Here is a 22,360-nt window from a genome sequence, read left to right on the forward strand (position 1 = left end):
GAAATATAGCCATGGATTCCATAAACCCATAACATCAACTGTTCTTTGAAGCCACAGTGTGAATGCAAGAGCATTTAGTGGTCACTCAAAAGAAGAATATTTTTGAGTCCATTCAGCTGCTATCATTGAGCTTTAGTATAGGCTCTTAGAGCTACAATACTGTTTACAAAGCCCTTGTTAACACTGTGTGAATACAGTGAGTACAGTGTTTTATGGAACTCCATAGGCCTCAGATAAAGACACTTCTATGCTTGCTTGGTTGTTCTTTTGGACAGGCTTAGGACACAGAAGCTCAGTGGCCTTGCAAATCAGAAGATGAACTCAATTTAGAAATTACTGATAATGGGCTACAGTTAACTTTAAATTCATGCAAATTAATTACCAGTAAATGAATTACAAAATTGAAACCGTCTTTGTAGCATGCAATTTTGACTTGTGTGATTTCTTTTCCTAACACCTCTTGAAGACATTGCCTAGAAGATAGAGCTAATTAAAAATGCAAATTTTCTCATTTTAGTGTTGATACAATATATATTTCACAAAACTTGGTTTAATGACACGAGATTGCTATCTATACCAATGTAATTGTCATGTCTTGTTTCGTAACATTTTCATAATAAAGTTTACCCATCCTAATTGTGGAAGTTAGGTTTATTTTCCATTATTGTTAAAATTTAAAAATTAGTGTATATTTTTTCAAAGCACACTCTGTATCAGATCCTGTACTGGGAACAGAGAATGTGAGCATTAAGATGGCATGCCTGCTTCTAAAGCATTTAGGCTGAGCATGAAGGACCTATCAGCATTCATAGGAAAATGTGCTAATAGACAAAATTGAGGTATAATCAGAGTGTTCTAGAAGCACAAAGGATAAATGGCTAATTTTTACCATATGATGGAGAGTGGTTTGCCTAGTAAAGAATGGAGGAAAATCATTCCAATTACAGGAAGTTACAGTGTACAAAAAAGAAGATTAAAGAAGTAGCCTCATTGGTGGTTTTATGGCTAAAACAGGGGTTACATAGGTAGGAGGTGTAGAGACTGAAGCCATAGAGTTAAACAGGACCCATGTTTTAAGAGTCCTGTGTACCCTAATAATTGATTTGGTCTTTGTCCTACAACACAAGCAATGAGGAACCATCAAAAGTTTTTAAATGAGAATAGAACATGGCTTGTTTTATTATTTTTTTTTTCAACGTTTATTTATTTTTGGGACAGAGAGAGACAGAGCATGAACGGAGGAGGGGCAGAGAGAGAGGGAGACACAGAATCGGAAACAGGCTCCAGGCTCTGAGCCATCAGCCCAGAGCCTGACGCAGGGCTCGAACTCACAGACCGCGAGATCGTGACCTGGCTGAAGTCGGACGCTTAACCGACTGCGCCACCCAGGCGCCCCAAACATGGCTTGTTTTAGAAAGCTAAATGGTAATGACAGTGTTGGGGATAGGTGTAGAAAATGCAGTGAGTAAGGGCCAGAAGACAATATGATGGTTGTTGAAATAATCTACGATGGTGAGAATGTGAGCTAAAGCAGTACTTTATTGGACATAAGGCAGACTGAAGTTGTTTTGGACGTCGAACAGTTAGGACTTAACTGGTTACCTATGGCTACCTATGGCCTGATGGGAGGACTTCAGATACAGTAGTGACACCTAAGGGGTCTATGAAAAGATATTCAGCATCATTGGCCTTTAGGGAAATAAATGAAAATTTAACAATTTAAACTATAATAAGCTACCACTACATGCCTATTAAAATGACTGAAAAATGTTTAAATGCCAAAACTGCCAATAACAAGGGCTGACACGGATGCAGGATGCCTGGAAGTCCTATGCATTATTGAAGGAATGCAAAATGGTACAGCCACTCTGGAAAACAGTTTAGGACCTTTTTTTTAAGTGAAGTATGTCTGTGTCATACGACTCAGAAGTCCCATCCTACGTCTTTCCTCTAGAAACATGAAAATGTATGTTCACACAAAAACCTATACACAAGTGTGTAGCTCCATTACACCCCAAATACTGGAAACAATCAATGTCCTTCAATGGGTGAATGGATAAACAAGCTGCAGTATATTCATACAATTGAAATATGCAGCAATAAAAAGCAATGAACTATATTGCTGCTTGCAGCAATTTGTGGGTGAATCTCAATGGCATTATACTGAGTGAAAGAGGCCAGTCTCAAAAGGTTGTAATCTGCATGGTTGCCTTTATATGACATCTTTGAAAAGTCAGAATTAGATTAGTGATTGCTATAGAGTAGAGGTAAGGGCAGGATTTAACTACAAAGGGGAACCACAAAAGGGTTTCTTGATGTGATGGAATTCTGTATCCAAATTGTGGTGGAGGTTAACAAATCTGTACATCTGTTAAGTAAAACTGTACACCAAAAAAGGTCAGCTTAAGTGTATATACATTTAGAAATTAAAATAGAAGCCTGGGTTTTGAGATCAGATGGCCAGAATTTGAGTCCTAGCTCCCCACCCACCAGGAATGTGATCATGGTGAAGTCACTCTGCGTTCATGATCCTCAATTTGCTGTAAATGTCTAGGATGTTGGGGATTAAATGTGCTAGTGTATGTGGAACCCTCAGCACATTGTATTGGTACAGACTAGGTGCTCAGTAACTAGTAGCTCTTTATAAATATGATTAAGGAGAGGAATAGGTTGGAATGATTCCCAAGAGTTCTGGGTGGATGGAACTTTAATTGGAGTAGGGCTTTCAGGATTAAGACCAGGTTTGGGGAAGTGGGAGATACTGAGTCGAGTTTCGATCATGTTGAGTTGAGGTTAGTATACTACTGTAGCAGCTTAATATATGTTTAGATTTCAGAAGATCTGAAATGGGGAATCAGTGTACAGCTGGAATTAAGACTACATACTGAGCAGTCCTGCTCCAAGAGACCTGGCATCTTTCTGGCTTTAGCTACCTTGAAAGAAACTGAGAAAAAAACTTAAGCAGAAGAAACCTCTGTCAGCATAGCTATAAAGCAAAGGACATTAGGTCATTTTCAGGAAAGTGAGGTACCCAACAAATCTCATTGAAATTTCTCTTACTATGTGAAACTTTGAACATTCTCATTTTCTGTGTTAATCACTTTGAGTGCAGTCCTCTTTAAAAATCACCTTCCTAGACCTTGGGAAACTAAAATTCTTTGTATAGTTTCCATATAGATAAGGTCATACTTAGAATCTTAATTTGGTGCAGTTCTAAACATTTATCAGTTTCTCTTACTTGCCACAAAAAAAAAAAAAATAGAGAGGAATTTTAAATAAGAAAGAAGCAAAGAAGATCAGGTAAATCATTGCTGCTGTGTCATGGGAGAAGTATAGTTGGCAAATTCCAAACTCAATCTTGTAACAAATTACAGAAGATATTTTACACTGCAATAGCACTACTACCATAATTTGCATTTTTGCCCCTTAAATTTGGAGGATGGTGAAAAGCATTAAAATGACAGTGCCTCCTGAAAGAATCAGTGCCTTGTATTCTTTTGCTGTATATTGTACTGTATCAGAATTGTAGTGATGGCATCCTATGGGACGTTATACCAAACAATTTTATTTCTCACTTTAGAAAGATCATTTTGGAGAGAGAGAGAGACGGAAGGCTGCAATAAATGCCTGCATTTTCTTAAATATTTTTTACCATCTTTAAAAAAATAATAAAGTTCACCTTTCCATATCAAACCCCTAAAAATAATTGAGAAAAGAATGTTGATGATTTTTCCTGGGCTTTTATATTCTTAGTCTTGAATAGTCATCAGCTTTCCAAAATGCTCTAAAACATGTACACTCTGTGAAAAACATCTGTCTTGTTTTTAAATGCAGTGTAATTTGTGAACAAAACTGATAAACAGCTACTCCCCCCACCCTTTATTTTTTAAGATAAAGCCAAGTTGTTTTTTTTTTCCCCCCAAGAACGAAATGCATGTAGGTTTGAAGTTGTTTTACTGCTTTAGCAGCTGTGTGGCAAGTTTTCTAGCAGACAATGGAGGTGGGGAGGGGGGCTCTGTTACATCTGGTTTCTCTTTGTAGAATGCCTGAAAAGTTGATATTTAGTGGATTCTTGAGAAAGCAGTTTATCTGTAGAAGGGGAACTTTTTTAGTACCTAAATTAGCTTGCTCTGATTAATATGCATTTGTTTTGTTTTCCTGCTTTAAAAAAAGGAGAAAGAAAGAAAAGAGTAAAGAAAATCATCTAGCCTAAAACTACATAGCACAGATAACCCTATGACCTTTGGCTGTGGGTAAAGATTTACAGTACTTGCGGACCTCGTTCACATGCCTGACTGAAAAGAGCCCTAAAGTAAGGCTCCTGTGGAGATGGAGAAAATAAGCAGGATAAGGAAGTTCCATTATTTCAAGTGGCAGTGTGTTGTTTTATTTTTACTAGTCTATAAAGTGAAATACCATTCGTGATGTGTTTCCAGTTTTGAGTCTCATGTCATTTAAGTGTGGGGTCTGATGTTAGAATAGTTTGAGTCAGGGATGCCCTGGGCAAAGCATCCTTCTTCGTCTCCTTTTCTACCCAGCAAAGATCCTTGCCTGTTGACTCCCTCAAATTAAATTTCCATTTGAAATATCTGTCCTTTAAGGAAAGCGAAACAGCAGAAGACTTTCTTTTTTTTAAAGGTACTATCAAAATATGGATGAGAATGAGAATCAGTAGTTGTTTTGCTCTTATGTGTTAAGTTTTTCTTCAGATACAAAGTATAAAAAGTCCCTGAGAACAAAATTAGTCCCACTCTTTGTCTCCAGAAAAAGAAATTTTAGTTTGGTTCCTTTTGCTAAGACATTTGAAGAAACCTTAATAATTTACTATCTAAAGACTTTGACATCTGTTTAATGGTTTTTAACTAGAAACTTTATCCTGAATCTTTATGTATCTTTCTTGTAAAATATCCCATTGTTCTCTACAACACTTTGTATTTATGTTTTGAAGCTTCTTTATTAAACTGATTTACTGTTTTATTTCCTGTTTCCTTTCAATATGTGCTGGTAAAACCTCATTAAAATGGTGACAAATAAAAGCAGTTTCCTTGGTCTTAGGAAGATACTCCTAGCCATTGATCAGCTCTTGATTGTTTTATAGGCCAGAACTTTCAAATGGTGTTTTTTGAATGAAGGAAAAACTTCACTATGCTTTCTATTCTATTTTTAAGAATCTGTAAACATGGCAAAAAGTTTGATGTGAATTACGAACAATTTTCCTTATAGAACGGAAAACTCTTGTAGAAAATTAAATCAATACTGTCCATTAATCATACTGTTTGTCAGCCCTCAGACCACTGTGGAAGTTTCTGGTGAATGTAAAAAGTCTTTAAATGTGTGAGGTCCTTAAAGATCTAAGTAAGTTAAAGGAGAAGAGGTTTTTTAAATACTACCATTAGCACATGAAAGAAACTTCAGGGTGGATAGAAAAAAAAAATTAGTTGTAAAGCTGTAATTGTACTTGTTGGTTTTGTTTTGTTTTTGTTTTAAGCCTGTTCTTTAAAAAAAAAAAAACTTAATGCAAATAAAATTTTAAGCTTTGTACTAATTACACACTCCATAAGGTAGATGGGAGCTGTAAGACAGGCCATTACAGGAGGAAATATTTTGGTAGCTTATCCTTTAAAAATATTTGCATGTGTTTATTTCATAACATGCATAGTATATCAGGACAGTAATACATGTATATGTTATAAATAAAGGTATATATGTTATAAATATGCATGCTAGAAAAATATTTTACTGTTGGAAGGTGAAATAAAAAGATTTGGAGACCGCTGTTCTAACTTACTGCATCAGGTATTTCTAAGTAACTACCCAGTTATAAAGCTATACAGTCTAGAAGAGGAAATAGCCAAATCACCACAGAAATCATAATTACAAGCTTTAGTAAGCGCTGTGATGGAAAAGCATAGGGAGTTATAAGACCATGTTATAGCGGACACTAAATAGCATGAGGGTGGAGGTTAGGATAGATTTCCCTGACAAACTGATGTTTCATTGGTATCTGAAGGATAACAGTTTAACTGGGTGAAGGACCCTGATGGGATAATGAAAGAATTAAAGAAGGCATAGCATAAATGATAGTCATGGACTAAATCATCAGAAGAGGCTAAATACTGGAGTATCTTACTATCTAAAGAATCTGATTTATCAGTTGATTTGGATAAGCTGGTGTGATAACATAATGCTGGTAGAGTTTATTGAAATTTTACATATTTTTCTACTCTTTATAAATATTTCTATTCACATATCTTAAAATATTTGAAATCTTGAAAGACTTTGGGTAACATCCCAGACAACGTAGGCTGCCCCACATAAGTGGAGGCCTCTTGCATTAGCCAAGATAACGGACTCCACTGATCTTTACCTTGGTTTAATATAGAGACTAGAACTCTTGCTTCAGCTGAAGGTTAATATGGCATCTTAGCTTTCTCGGCATGCCAAGATGTTAATGATAACTTAAGAAGCCTGTGCAGACTGTAGGCAGCACAGTTTGCCTGATTACCACAGTGTATGCATCTCTCTGGGAGATAGTATAAATATATCTATCTAGAGTCATTATTTCACACACCTGATCGTAGCCAAAAGGCCGAGAAGCAATGAGTCATCATTTCAGATGTATGTATCTCCTGTATCTTTTTTGAAGAAAGATTTGGAGTGACTCAGTACAGAAACACAAAATTCAACTAAATAAAAAAACGAATCGGTGACATAAGGCTCCGTGTTTGTAAGGGTTTGGGATTAAGCAACATTCATAGTAGTAAAAGTGTAAATTGATTCACAACTTTTTAGGCATGACTGAGTAACACTAAAGGAGGGGGCTGTAATATGCATACTCTTAAAAGAGTAATTCCGTTAGTATACACCTATCATGATAAAATAATAATGAACATGCACAAACATTTAACCATGAGGACGTTTGGGGCACCTGGGTGGCTCCTTCGATTGAATGTCTGACTTTGGCACAGGTCATGATCTCATAGTCCGTGAGTTCAAGCCCCATGTCAGGCTCTGTGCTGACAGCTCAGAGCCTGGAGCCTGCCTCAGATTCTGTGTCTCCCTCTGTCTCTCTGCCCCTCCCTCTCTCACTCTGTCTCTCTCTGTCTCTCAAAAAATAAACGTTAAAAAAAAATTTAACCGTGAGGATGTTCACTGCAGGGTCATTTGTAATTGCTATAAGCTGGATAAAACCTAAATATTCAGCTACAGAGGTTTAGTAAGATAAACTGTGGTACATGCATACAGTTAGGATAAATGTGGATATTTAAAGGAATATTTTGGAAGAATATTTAATAACATGAATATTTGTTCACAGTATATTAAGTGGAAAAAGCAGGCTATAAATAAAAAAAATATTTTGTATGTGTGTATATGAATAGAAAGGGGAATGAAAATAACATACAACCTAATGTTAAAAGTGCTATCTGGGTTCTGGTATTAGGATATTTTATTTTTATTTCCTCTTTTCTTCTTGTCTGAGTTTTATAAATTTTCTGTAACAAATATTTGATCCTAATGAGAATAAAACAGTATTTTTTTAATTGACTATACCTACGTGAATCAATTGGAGCAAAGGTAAGTAAAAGCTGGAAAACCGATGAAACCAGGATATTGGCTTCTTTATTGCATGCCATAAGGTCCTGTACAGTTGCTAGAAATGCAACTGTAAGTTTAGCTGTGAGCTTCCTGGCAACCAAAACAAACCACAAAGACTGCTAGCTATGGGGCATAGGATATTTTAATTAGAAGAAAATTGTAATAGGGGCACCTGGGTGGCTCAGTTGGTTAGATGTCCGACTTCAGCTCAGATCATGATCTCACAGTTGGTGAGTTCGAGCCCCGCATCGGGCTCTGTGCTGACAGCTCAGAGCCTGGAGCCTGTTTCAGAGAAAATTGTAATAGGGGTGCCTGGGTGGCTAGTTGGTTAAGTGACTTCAGCTTAGATCATGATCTCACAGTTGGTGAGTTCCAGCCCCACATCAGGCTCTATGCTGACAGGCTGTGCCTGGGGCCTGTTTCAGATTCTGTCTCCCTCTCTCTGCCCCTCCTCTGCTCAGCCTTGCTTGCTTGCTTGCTCAGTCTGTTTCCTTCAAACATGAATAAACATTAAAACAAAATGTTTGATAAAAAGAAATAATAATATATTAATTAAATTCCCAAAATGCAGTATTTCCAGAAAAACTCTATATACTCAAATTGTTGGAGATTCTCTATGAATCTGTATCGAAACCATATAACTTATGCTTGACAAGGGCCTAACATAATAAGGAAAGAAGATTCCTGTGGCTTCTAGCATCATTTGACAAGTTATAGGGTTTTGAATGATCTAGAGATATTAGTGGAGGAAACAATTAAAATAATTTTTTTGAACTTTCACCTTTCTCCATCTGGATGGCCAATTAGGGTGGTTTTAGTGTGTTTCCCTTTCTTGAATACATTCCCATTCTTTTCATAAAATGACCTTTTGTCTCAGAAGAAAAATCTTGGCAGATGGGCCTCAATTCTGACTCCACAAAACTATAGATACTACGTTTCAAACCTCTGGAAACTTTAAGAAGTAAGGAGACACTTGTTCTCATTTTGCTAATGCACATTTCTGTTCTGAGAAATTACAGGGATTGTATTAATTATATTCTCTTTCCCACGTTGACTCACTGGCACACTTGTGTGGCCCTGGTTCATTGTATGCTTTATTCCCATGCTGTGTGCATATTACAAATTGGCAGTTCAGTGTGACTCATTGAGAATTTTTTTTTGGAAAAGAAATCTGCATTTGCATTACTTACATAGAAAGTATCAGATATTTCTAGGGGTTGTGGGAGGGGGGATGGGCTAAATGGGTAAGGGGCATTAAGGAATCTACTCCTGAAATCATGGTTGCACTATATGGTAACTACATGGGTGTAAATTAAAATACTAATAAAAAAAACCCAATTACCCATAAAAAAAATAAATGAACAAGCTTTTTTGTTTTATAAAAAAAATCAGATATTTCTAGAAATCTTTCAAGAATCTTCAAAATATGTGCTTTTCTGACTCTCAGTTGTGTTGGTGGGAAGGGAGCATTTTAAAGAACACTTTGGAAGCAATTGGGGAAATTCAAAAATGAGTTCTATATTAGATTAAATCGTGTTATTGTTAAATTTGTTGGACCTAATAATGGTACTATGGTTATGTAGGAGAGAATGTCCTTGCCCTCAGGAGAAGCATGTCCAAGTATTTAGGTGTGAAGTATAATGGCTCAACAAAGGAAAATGTGTGTGTTCACTTACTTGCACATGCAAGTAAGAGAATAATAAAGCATATCATCAAAATGTTTAAAATATAATTTAAAAGGTAAAACATGCCCAGTATTCTGTTTTTAATCTTTAATCAGTTTCTCCAAATTAGGGATGTGTTTACCATGACTATGCAATATCTATTTCAAACAATAGATATTGTTTGAAATAACAGATATTAAGTATAAGGAACCTTGGATCTTCTGTTCAATGTTTTATTTATCAGAAAATCCTTTTGATTTAACTCTGTATGCTCAGTTGTTTGAGATTCTCTATTATATGTGCTGAAAACCATTTTAAGATACAGTGAATACTTTCCAGTACCTCAGTGATCTTCAGTGTCTTAATACCTGAAAGATTTAAGGCTTATATAAAATTTGAGTAGGCTGTTTATAGGCAATTAACATGGTAATGACCTACACCTGCTTGTATCAAAAAAACTCCCAGAATTACCTTATCTGCTAACATTAACATTGATTTCAGAGTGATACATTCAGCAAAGTTTAAATAAATTGTTGTAACAGTGCTTCTTGTGAATTCTAAACGAGGCATACATAAATAACAATTGTGTTTTATCACTATGATTGATGAGGCTGATACTTCGCTGGCTTGCATATCCCACTTGAGAAGAAATTTAAGATTGGTTTCAAGCTGTCTACCTGCATCCTTCCCATCTTGTAAGCATGCTTTTTACTGCTGAGGGCTGAGATTTGGAGGAATGGTTATCAAACCACAGATGTTTTTGCAATGAAACTGTGCACCTCCGACCAAGTCGCCGTGGTTCAGGAGATGATAGATGGTATTTTCATGTTGCCTCACAAAAGGGTCAAAATGGCATGGCGAGCCCATGACAGTGAAACAGAGAAATGTTAGTCCTGGAAGGAAATTTATTTCGTGGCTTCAGGGGAAGTTTGGTTGTCATGAATAGGCTCTCTCTGTCAGTCTATAAAAATATTGTTTGTAAGGCAGTGATGTATGTGAGACAGACAGCGTGAGTGTGCTGGCAGACAGAGCAGCTACTTAAACAAATGCCAAGCCGAGTACAGTATCAGAAGTCAAGTACTTGGATGTTTTTAGTATAAGAATTGCTCGGGATAGAAATAGCAACATGATTAAAGGAATTTGTTTCATTTTCTTAAGTAAACTTTATTTGTAAATTTTACAGCCCCTTAAGTTGTCCTAGGAGGCTGCATCCACTCTACCATTCTAAGACATTTTCATCTTATATTTATAAATTCTTATAATCAGCAATTACTGCTTTTTATTCATTAAAATTTTTTTTAATTTTTTTAAAAATGTAAGCTCTATGCCGAATGTGGGGCTTGAACTCACAACCCAAAAGGTGCATGCTCCAACTGAGCCAGGCAGGAGCCCCTCCATTTTATTCGTTTTTAAGTTATTCAGGACTTAAAGGACCAGCCTCATTAGTACTGTTCACATAAAGCTCTCATAAATTTGGGGACCGTGAAGCCTCTGCTCTTTTGAAGTGTTCCTTTTTCTCCTCCCCACCCCAAAGGAAGTATCAACCATTGACATCATTCCATTAACTGATGATGTGGTGGCTTTGCTGTCTCATCTTGCAAAATTGGACCAATGAGGTGCCTTTCTTCTGCAGGGATTCATAAAGGGAAAGGGGTATCATAAGAAAAGAACATAAAAGATCAAAAACCGTGTTTGTGGGAGATTCATTTTTCAGGGTTTGGATGTAAATCAGCAACGTTCATGGCAGCATTAAGGTAGGAATCTTCAGCACCAAGTATTTCTTATCCAGACAGCCTCAAGTAATGCATTTGTCAAAAATGAAAAATAGTTGCTACAAGAAGTCTTGAAAGCCTGATGGATGTATAAAAATGAAATCGCATGTTCAAAAAATAACATGAACAAAATATTAGTGAACAAAGTATGATCGAAAAAGCCATTTGCTTCTGGATTTTGCAAAACAATCCCAGTCTTTGGGGAGCAGGGGGAGGTTTTTAAAATAGAGATTATCAACAGGGTATACTTATTTTGGTAGGAAACGGATTCTCAAATGTCATGTACAAAGAACTTTCTTCTAAATTATCCTACACTCAGTAGGAGAGGGGATGTTTTCACTGGGAGTGAGAGGTGTTATTTGTCTTAAGGCCCTTCAGGGGGGCAGAACAAAAGGCACTGAGTCATTTCAGGTTTAGACAAATACTCTACCATCAGCTTCCACAGAAAGGTGTTACCCAGAACATGCAGGGTAGGTTGGAGAGTGGGGGAGTGCCCACTCCATCTGCTGTTGTGTCATTTTACACTCAAATATTCTGTATTATCACAGGGCAGACTTACAACATTTCAGCATAGTGAGCATAATAAAACTCCTTTAAATTTATAATGTGATAGGAAAAATGTTTATCATTAACAACAAAAGGAGGATGAAATTTTTAATCAAGGCTTAAAGTAAAATTTATATTTTACTTTATTTAAAAAAATTTAAAAAAAAATTTATTTTTTTTTTAGCTGAAAACCTCTGTTTTTAAATCAGCGTATAGCACCCTCCTGTCAGGCATTGTTTTAACCATCACGAATTAACTTTTTCCATGAATTAACTTTGATGACAGAAGACAAAGAATTCCCGCTTGAAAGAGGCTTGCTCGTCTCATGTCCCTAGGGTTTCTCCTTCAGTTTCTCGGATGGGAGAAACATGTACAAACCTAACAACGTTTGGATAACTTGAAGGCGAATCACATTGTTCACATGTGATTTGTGTTTTTGTTACTGTGTGTTTAAACATCACATTTTAAAGCAGAGTATTTCACTCTGCTTTCCTTTCCCACCCATCCCCCTTAGCATTTTTCCTGCTCCTCTGCTGCTGGACCAGACTTGGGCTGGCCCCAGATCCTGTGTCAGAGGCCACGACCCAGGTGTCACAGCAGTCATACTGTTGGCCTCTTCTCTGAATAATTATATGGGGGGTATTGTGTTGGAGGGACAGGCTTGGGGGCAGTGCAGTCACCCTGGCTAGCCAGACCAAGGGGCTCTCCAGTCAGACCACAGGGGAACAATGGCCCTGAAAAGGCCTGCACAAAACCTTGTAACACAAAAGATTAAATTAAAAATGTACATCGGGCCAGACACTAGGCTTCATCCTTCAGAATTTCACCTTTGTCACTTATTCTGAGCATTTCCTAATTCAACATTTCCAGACTTCACATGCAGTGACTTTACATCAGCAAATTTTCAGATTGCTGCTTACCTCTGCATATATAGTCTAATTTATTTGATACACTTTTTTAATACTCTGAAGCCATCTTAAGTGTGACACGTTGTGGCTAATGTAAGCAAAGCTTTCTTTAGTGGTATTTTACGTAAATCATTTAAGGTAGTGCATGGCGATGTTTAAAATAATGCTTTGTATTTTCCTAAGACATTGTATCAAATGTGTTCCACGTCTAACTTGAGCCAAGTGACAGGGACTGTCCCAAAGTAGATGAAGTTGTTTTATCTTCCTTTGGTCTCAGGAAAATTATTTTCCCCACCACCTGATCAGTTTTCCCTAGAAGAATGGGGAATAAAATTCATTAAGTCTTACTCATATTTGAAATTTAGAAATGATGTCAGAGGTGTATTTATTCATGTCAGGTAAACGTTTTTTTCATGGTCCTGACCTCAGGTGTTCACTTCATTTATCTACCCTGGACTTGTCCACTCTGGCCTGGCTCTTCTGAAGGCTTCTGGAACCTCACCAACACAACAGCTCAAGCAAACAGGCCTGGTTTTCATGACGCCAACACTCTCTCCTTCTGTTGGTCCACAGCTAAATACTTTGTAAATAATGGTTTTCTATTATGCATTTTCCAGGAGACCAGACTTCTGGAAATGTTAGTGTTAGAGCAAAACACTAAAGTTTGAATTGATGTCTGTCAGTTTTACTGTCTGAGTTTATCTTCCATCAGAGAACACTTGGCCTCCATAGTGTTTGGAAGAAGGTATGGTGTGGAAACTTCCCAAGTGAGTCTGTTGATTTTTACCTTTTGTACTTAGAGAAGTTTAAGGACAGAACAATGATCAAAATCTGATAAGACTGGAATTCTTAAATGTTTTCTCCTTAAAGTTAATTTATTCTTTAATATTTACAACTCTTGATTATTCTGTTTTTGTTCTGTGTATTTGGCTACTTTGAATATATATTAATATCACCCACCCCATCCGGGCCTACTTCAAAGATCACCTAAAACCCAGAAGTGAGTCACAAAAAAAGGTTTAAGTCATGAAGCCACTCAGTAAGAAACGATGCCATTTGTCAGAATGTGTTCTCTTAATTTACACATGTTCCAACATGTTTTGCTATCTGGCTTCTCAAACATTAGTGATTATAGGGCCCCTGGCTTTTCAGAAAATAGGCCCAGAAGCAGAATTGGAGCTGAAGGTCAACAAAAATAAGTTAAAAACAAACCAACCAACCACTCTTTGCTATGGAAGCTATAGTAATTGATGCTAATAAGGATGATTTTGAAGAATCAAAACAAGTTTTGGTTATTTCTAACATACTAAAGGATCTGGGAAGTTTGAAATACATTTTTGGATATTTTGTATAGAAGAGTGGTTAATTTTGAAATGAAAGCTAATTTACTTACATAGAGGTATCCTTGTCTATAAAAAAAATTCTTAATATATAGGGCTGTTATAAGATCATTTAAGGGGCACCTGGGTGGCGCAGTCGGTTAAGCGTCCGACTTCAGCCAGGTCACGATCTCGCGGTCTGTGAGTTCGAGCCCCGCGTCAGGCTCTGGGCTGATGGCTCAGAGCCTGGAGCCTGCTTCCGATTCTGTGTCTCCCTCTCTCTCTGCCCCTCCCCCGTTCATGCTCTCTCTCTCTCTCTCTGTCCCAAAAATAAAAATTAAAAAAAAAAAAAAAAAAAAGATCATTTAAGATAATACATATAAAGTACTGTTTTATTATTACCAAAGAAATTCATATTTATTATTGAGCAGGTAGAAATATAAGAACCAGAATAACTAAAAATTCTGCTACCACATAGAGCTAGATACCACTGTAAACATTTTTATTTTCAGAAGATACTTCAGTATCTGATGATACTGCATATCAGAAGATAATGCATTTTTTTTTAATTTTTTTTTCAACGTTTATTTTTTTTTGGGACAGAGAGAGACAGAGCATGAATGGGGGAGGGGCAGAGAGAGAGGGAGACACAGAATCGGAAACAGGCTTCAGGCTCTGAGCCATCAGCCCAGAGCCCAACGCGGGGCTCGAACTCACAGACCGCGAGATCATGACCTGGCTGAAGTCGGACGCTTAACCGACTGCGCCACCCAGGCGCCCCAGAAGATAATGCATTTTTATTTACATTCTGCTTTTTATTGCTGTGCCTCCAGCATCCCACCGCTTCCTTTCTGCTACCCCCTCAACCCCACCCCTTCCTGATGAATTTACTCTGTTAAACGACATAAATACCAGATATCACTTTTACCCTCAGTGACTTCTCTATAGCACTGGACATTGCCAACCAATCTTCTTCTCATAACTCCTGTGATATTATACCTTCCGGGTTTTCCTCATGACTTCTTAACACCACTTCCTATCTCACACCTAGGTTTCTAGTCCCTGCTGTCTCTTCTCTCCTTGGTACCCCGTCCTCTGTGTACATGACTGCTGAATGTCGTTCTCCATCCTCACTACTTGCTCCAGCCTACACCCCTGGTCACCTCCACTTGGTTCCTCTGGCATCTCTGGTTCAGCATGTCATTGGCTCCTCCAAGCATATCTTCTTCTATTTCTGTTGGTCAACACAGGCTGGAAACTTGGGAGCTTTCAGACTCCTTCTCATTAATCCCTTCTTTCAACAATTCCATTTAGTCAAGCCATCTTGTGTGTATGTATAACAAAATCCACAATGGCTAGCCTGGCTCTCAAAGCTCTCTGAGATCTACCCTTAGCCTAACTATTCTACATGACTTTCACTCATGCACCCTTCATTGAACTCTTCCCCATTACTCATCCCTGATCCACATCACATGTTCCTGTCCCTGAGCCTTTGCTTATATTCTATCCTTGGCCTTTCTCTCTTCTTCCCTGTGCTTACTATAAAAATTAAATTGTCCTCACATGCACTTCTTCAGTGAAGCCTCCCTCTCCTAAAAAAAAAAAAAAAAAAACTACCAGTAACCTCTCCTTCTTCTGAATTCCCTTAGAGCTTTAACAGATCTCTTTGTAGCAGTTTTTCCTGTCTTGCATAATTCTTTGTACCTTTGTCTTAGCTCCCCTAACACACTGCTATGGAAACAAATTTGAAAAAAACTGATTATTTTAATTTGCTAATCTTAAAGATGAGGAAACTGAGGGGCGGCTGGGTGGCTTAGTCGGTTTTAGTGTCCAACTTCGGCTCAGGTCGTGATCTTGCAGTTCCTGAGTTCAAGCCCCGCATGGGGCTCTATGCTAACAGTTCAGAGCCTGGAGCCTGCTTCAGATTCTGTGTCTCCCTCTCTCTCTGTCCCTCCCTCACTTGCACTCTCTCTCTCTCTCTCTCTCTCTCTCTCTCTCTCTCTCTCAAAAGTAAATAAACATTAAAAAAAAAAAAAAAAAGATGAGGATACCAAGTTCCAGGAGACTGCCTTTGAAGCCACACAGCTACAAAATCGAAGATTAAAATCCAAATCCCCTAATTCTCAAACCAGCCCTCTCCTCTACATTTATTTATTTATTATTGAAAAGTATCTACTAAGTGCCAGGCATTTTAAAAAGCTTTTTACAGGGGCGCCTGGGTGGCTCAGTTGGTTGGGTGTCCGACTTCAGCTCAGGTCACGATCTCACGTTCCGTGGGTTCGAGCCCCGCGTCGGGCTCTGGGCTGATGGCTCAGAGCCTGGAGCCTGCTTCCGATTCTATGTCTCGCTCTCTCTCTGCCCCTCCCCCATTCGTGCTCTGTCTCTCTCTGTCTCAAAATAAATAAACGTTAAAAAAAATTTAAAAAAAAAAGCTTTTTACAAATATAAACCCATTCAATTTCCATTTTACAGATGAGGAAACTCAATTCAAACCCAAGTAGTCTGGTTCCAGAGTCTGTACCTTTAATCACTATGCCAGCCTGCCCTTCTCCCTGAGAGGGAGCAGGGATTTGGAGTTATGTGTTGCTGATAATAATTATTTTATTACTATTAATGTTTTCATCAGTATAACATTTTTGTTATACGTTGGCACTCTTGTAAAAACTTTGTGAATCAATTTATTTCCTCTTCCTAACAGCCTCGAGAGGTAGATTGTGTTATTGTCATCATAGCTATCTTACAGGTAATTTTAACCAAGGTACAGAGAGAAATTAACTTCCCTCACGTTGCACAGTAGTGACCAAGTTAGAATTGGAATCCAGGCAGCCTGGGCCTGACAGCGCAGACCGTCAGGATTGTGCTAGACTGTATCTTAGCTTCCAAGTAGCGTTGAATCATTAGGAAAGTTGTCTTCTGTTTGTCTCACCATCCTTCTCTATAGAGGTCGGGTGACAAAAGCAATAACCTAGCTTACAGGGTTTTATAAACTCCATGTGAAATATTCATATATATGACAAATACTAATCCAAGGCACCCTTTTTTCTTTTCATTGCCTTGCGTTTCATGCAGGCCTTCATTTGGTGAAACTTGAGCAACAGCCCCCTGTTTTGAATTGCTCATTCATAGTTTTAGCTGGTACCTGAATGGCTCCCACCTTCACTAGCTGGTTGAGTGGGGGCCATCACTCTCCATACAGGCACATAAATGCCATCTAGTGTTAGAGAAGAGAAATGCAAGTTATTCAGGTAAAGCACTGAAGACCTGAGTTTTTTGTTGTTTTGTGGTCTTTCGGAACATGTATGCAATGAAAATTGGGTATATTATAGCACAGTTTTTGAAGGTTACTTAAAATGTCTAAAGATACCATTAATGTGCAATTATTGTTAAATCATATGCTTTTAGAATGGATTTTAAGTCCTTGATCAGTACATCTTTAAAAGATTTTGGCATTATGGCAAATCTCATTTTATTGAACTTTTTTTCTTGCTCTGAGTTGTAGTCACTGAAGGTAATAAATACCTAATTGTTAAAACTGGTTATAATTAACTGAATTTGTTGTCTCCATCTGCTTGCTGTTCGTAATGCTAGTCCTCAAACTTCCATATTTCCATTTCATAAAACAATCTGTTCTTCCATTAGGGAAGAAATCTATTACGTTGTTTCCCAAAGAATTTATATCATCAGGTAGTTTTTTTGTTAGCAGATGAGAGAGTATTAAATTAACATGAAAGATGTGGGTGAAGGTGGTTTTGAAACTGACAGTGTTATATACCATGTGACATGGTTACCAAAACAGCAAGAATTCTTAGTGACCATAAACACAGAACATAACTCTTTCAATCATAAATACATGTCAGACACCTACTTGGAGCCTTTTCCTGCTCCCCAAACCAGGGAATATTAATGAGGACAGAGAATAGTTGGAGCTCAGCATTAGTATTTGCTAACAGCTAATTTACTGACATTCTGGATTCTCGACCATGCCTGTATATTTATTTACCTTCACAAAGATGATTCCCAAGTTTAAGTGCACCACATTCTTGGTAGAATCTTTTCTGCTCTCCTGGGCAACTTTCCTCATTATTATAACAACAATAATATTGGACGTTTACTAATTATAGGAACTGTACAGAGTTTTTAATAGGCATAATTTCATTTGGGACTCTTAAAATCCCTGTAAGGGATTATATCTCTATTTTCCAAATGAAAATAACAAGGCTTAGCAAACTAAAAAATATGCTCAAGACTGTATGGTTAATAAATAATACATACAGAATATTCATTTGCCAGTCTATACTCTGGTAGACTGAAATTAAAAGCAATTAAAATGGCTTCCTAATCCGTGAGTCTTCGTATAGTGCCTGACTTTGAGTAGGTACTTGATAAATGTTTGTTTGATACCTGTGACGCCTCCTGATGTGAAACACACCAGGGTGGAAGGGTTGGTAGTGAGAATGAATCAGAAAGGAAAGAAGGTGAGGCAAGTCCTAGAGCCAGAGGAGAAAAGAGAAGGGGTGTAGCCATAACAATGTTTTAGGAAGGAGATCTTCATTTTTCTGCCAAAGGTTGACTTTGTAATAAAAGGTACAAGTTATTCTGGCTGGGACCATGGTCATGTTAACTTAAGCTGACACTCACTAGAGATTAGTGTTAATTTGAGCTTTCTTTCTTGATCTTTCATCTCTATATATTGCTAAATCTTTAAGCAAGGTTAACCATAAATCCAAGTACTACCTATCTGAGCCATCACTCTTGATACCATTAAGAATTAACTCTCATGAGTGGTTTTTATGCCCCTTGTGTTGAGTTTTGAAGCAAATGGGACCAACTCTCTCCCTTTCTCCTTTCTCCCTCACTGGGTTTTGGGAAGGCCTGTACTATTCTTTGTGGCTGCTCTTCCTGACTCTGCTGTTTTCCCCCTAAACCACATATAGCCCAAGTCTGCTGAGTCTCATATAACCAAGCACCACATATGTGGCAATGATTGACTCGAGAAGGGCCATTAGCAGGCCTTGGAAACTGGTTCTCTGTGTCATTTCAGTGTTGATCCTGGGTCTCTGCTCTGTCCTTTATGCAATGGAGGGTCTTTTCAGAACTGTAGAGTTTGAGTACTTGTGCTACTTATGCTAAGGTATATTACTTATGCATTTAACTATATTTAATAAGTTGGTTCTAACAGATGTTTTGTGGTTTTTTTTTTTACTTGAATTTTGTTTTCATTGTGTAGGTGTCCTCTGTTTTCTTTCTTAGCTGATAACTCTTATGGCCTGATAATGTTCATCTTGACATTATTATTTGAGGGCTCTGGTTCCCTGGGTCCATGACATCAAATTTCTAACAAATGATGCATAAAAATGGGCCATGTTGTTCCAGGGTCTCTGGATTAACAAACCAAAATAATGTAGCGACTAGATTCTGAGGTTGGAGTCCTATTTCTTAAAGCCTTACAGGAGCACATGGCAAATGCACATGGCCCATTGCTCAGTATGGTCCCCAAACTGTCACTTTTATTTTTTTAAATGAGATTCTCTGAAAAGCATAAAGAGTTGATCAGATGTGAACAAACATTAAATGGATTTTCTCTCTCAGATTTTTTTTTCCACATAGTATGTCTTCTGTTCTAATTTTTTCCGCTAAAACCGTTTGCAAAATTATCCTGGGTCTTGTACTTTTGTGTGTGTGGATACAAAGGAATCTCATGCACCTGATGTAGTTGGTTTGCTAGTCTAATAACTTGCCTTTTCCTGATCTCATGGAAACGAGCAGGGGAAGGAACCCAGCACTGAGATGGTTGCTCTGGTGACTTGGTGATTTCCAGATGGGCACCAGAAGACTGCTCCTCCTCATGCTGGCTGGTTATAGAGTCTATGCTGAGTGGGTCGTACAGGTGCTGGGTATGTTCAGGGAGCAACTCTTTTCTTTCATTTTCTCAGGATACATAGGCCTCTTCTGTCTGATCAACAAGAAAAGGTGAATTTGGGGTTTAGAATTTAATGTAGGCAGCTTGTTTTTTTAAAGAGGAAAAAGGGAAAATGAAATCAATTTTAGGACTAAAAATAACCGTTGAAGAGAAATATTCATGAAGTGTTGATTGATTGTTTGCACAGTGGAAAAAAAGATTAATCTCTCCACCCAGACTCATAACCCTCATCAAAATCAGCTTTTTGTGGGGCCCCTGGATAGCTCACTTGGGTAAGTGTCTGACTCTTGATTTTGGCTCAGGTAATCTTATGGTTCGTGAGTTTGAGCCCCACATCGGGCTCTGAGCTGACAGTGCAGAGCCTGCTTGGGATTCTCTGTCTCTCTCATTCTCTCTCAAAAATAAATAAATATTTGAAAAAAATTAGCTTTCTGTGAGATCTGGCCATATCCATGGCTGGCTTCTTGAGAATGTGAGCTACTTTAGTCAAACTCTGTCTCATCATCCTTCCTTTTCAGTATTTCCTAATTCCTGGCATCATGTCCCACTCCCAGGAGACTTTCCTAAAGATACTCTTCTGATTGAGTAGAGACAATAAATATGTTTGAAGAACTAGACTGCAGAGAGCCAAATGAATTCCATTTGTACCCCTTCAGAGGGAGTATTTGTAAGATGACACTCAGGATTCAGTTGACTAAGGAGTTTAGCAGTATGTTAGGAGGAAGGAAAGAACACAGATTAAAATTAAGTAGCCATTAATCTGAACAGAAATCTTTGAATCTTAGAATTTTAGTGCTAAATGTTGGAAATCATTGAGTAATGAAATCCAAATATATTTCTGTGTTTTCTGCAATTATTTTATAAAATGTTTTAAAATATTTCTATTTTCAAATTCATTCTAAGGAGACAGACTTACCTGTTATGACAAAAGTCCATGTATTTGTGTAAATTTAAAGGACCCTATATGTTCTTGGTCATAGAAATATCTTAGTTTAGCTTTGTGTAACCCTGGACATCTAGTCAATACCTTGGTACCACGGTTTATAGAATGGGAATAACATATATATTATAGAATTTTGTTGTACTCAAATGAGATAATGTCTCAAAAAGCATTTTTTTAGTATAATCAAATATTAGTCTTCCTACTTTTTAATAAATATAGAAATGTTCTAAGTTGTATAAATTGTTCTCCTTTTAATGCATTTTAATATTAAATATTAGAATATATCAGTTTTTAAATGTACAAACTCTTAAATTATTTTGAAAATTTTAATAAACTTTACATTTTATTTTTGGATTTTTAAATGTTTAAATTCACTCTACAATTATTTTTATCTGTTTAGTCTAAGTTTTTCCACATTGGAGATATGTATATAAAGGATGATTTTTCCCTTATGAAATGTAGAATGTATTTCTGCGTTTATTATAATTTAGACAAGTATTACATAGGAATACATTAAAATTAGGAATATAACTACTATATGATCCAGCAGTCCTACTCCTGGATATATATCAAAAGGAAATGAAATCAGTATCTTGGAAGAGGTAGCTGCACCCCTATGTTCACTGCAGCATTTTTCACAGTAGCCAAAATATAAAAACAACCTATATGTCTTCTGACAGGTGAATGCATAAAGAAAACATGGCATATGTACACAATGGAATATTATTCAGCCTTAAAAAAAAAAGAAGAAAATTCTGCCATTTGCACAACATGAACGAACCTTAGAGGATATTATGCATAGTGAAATACACCAGACACAGAAAGACAATTACTGTATGATTTCACTAATGTGCAGAATCCAAAACAGTTGAGCCCATAGAAGCAGAGAGTAGAATGGTGATTGTCAGGGGCTCAGGGGTGGGGGACATGGGTAGATGTTGCTCAAGGGTGCAAAGTTTCACTTATGTAAGGTGAATAAGTTCTAGAGATCTTAAGTACTATCATGGCATGGGGACTATAATAGCTTTCAATACTGTATTATATACTTGAGATTTACTAAAAGTGTAGATCTTGTTTTCAATATACATACACACACAAAATGGTAACTATGTGAGATGATAGCTATGTTTATGAGTTCAATTGTAGTAGTCACTTCACAATGTATACATATGTCAAGCATCACCTTGTATACCTTAAATATATACAACTTCTATTTGTTAACTGTACCTCAACAAAGCTGGGGGAGAAAAATACAGTATTTCTCAATAGTGTTTATTTTTATCCCAAGTAAGTATTCTATAATTAAATGTTATAATAAACAGTCATACTGAAATACAATTTGTATCGTTAAACTTCTTGAATATGTTCTAAAATGTATCACTTAAAATGTATAACCATTTATATCCTCAAAAACCTGAAATTTTTTTTTGTTTTTTTGTGCATGGGATGGAATTTGTTTTTCATATTGTGACTGTGAATGAACACCAGTAGAGGGAGCTCCAGCTCTTCTTTCTTGGTGAATTTAGGGGTCAGCTTGAAAATCAGATTCTGGAAAGGGCACACATTGAGATAAATAACGCATGGTTATGAAAATTTTTAAAGGTATCAAGGGATGACGATTATATTTATTCTTACCTTTGAGGGGAAATAGTCTCACTTTGATTTCCATGCTTTCAAGTTAGCCACCCTCAA

At 37.2% G+C, this 22,360-nt stretch overlaps 1 protein-coding gene across 3 annotated transcripts in view; it reads left to right on the top strand.

Annotated features, from left to right (window-relative positions):
- PRTG (protogenin) overlaps positions 1 to 22,360 on the top strand; it is a 141,415-nt gene that overhangs the window by 83,765 nt on the left and 35,290 nt on the right. The window lies entirely within an intron of this gene.

This window comes from Felis catus, chromosome B3 (assembly GCF_018350175.1).
Source record: "Felis catus isolate Fca126 chromosome B3, F.catus_Fca126_mat1.0, whole genome shotgun sequence".
In the NCBI taxonomy this organism is placed as follows: domain Eukaryota; kingdom Metazoa; phylum Chordata; class Mammalia; order Carnivora; family Felidae; genus Felis; species Felis catus.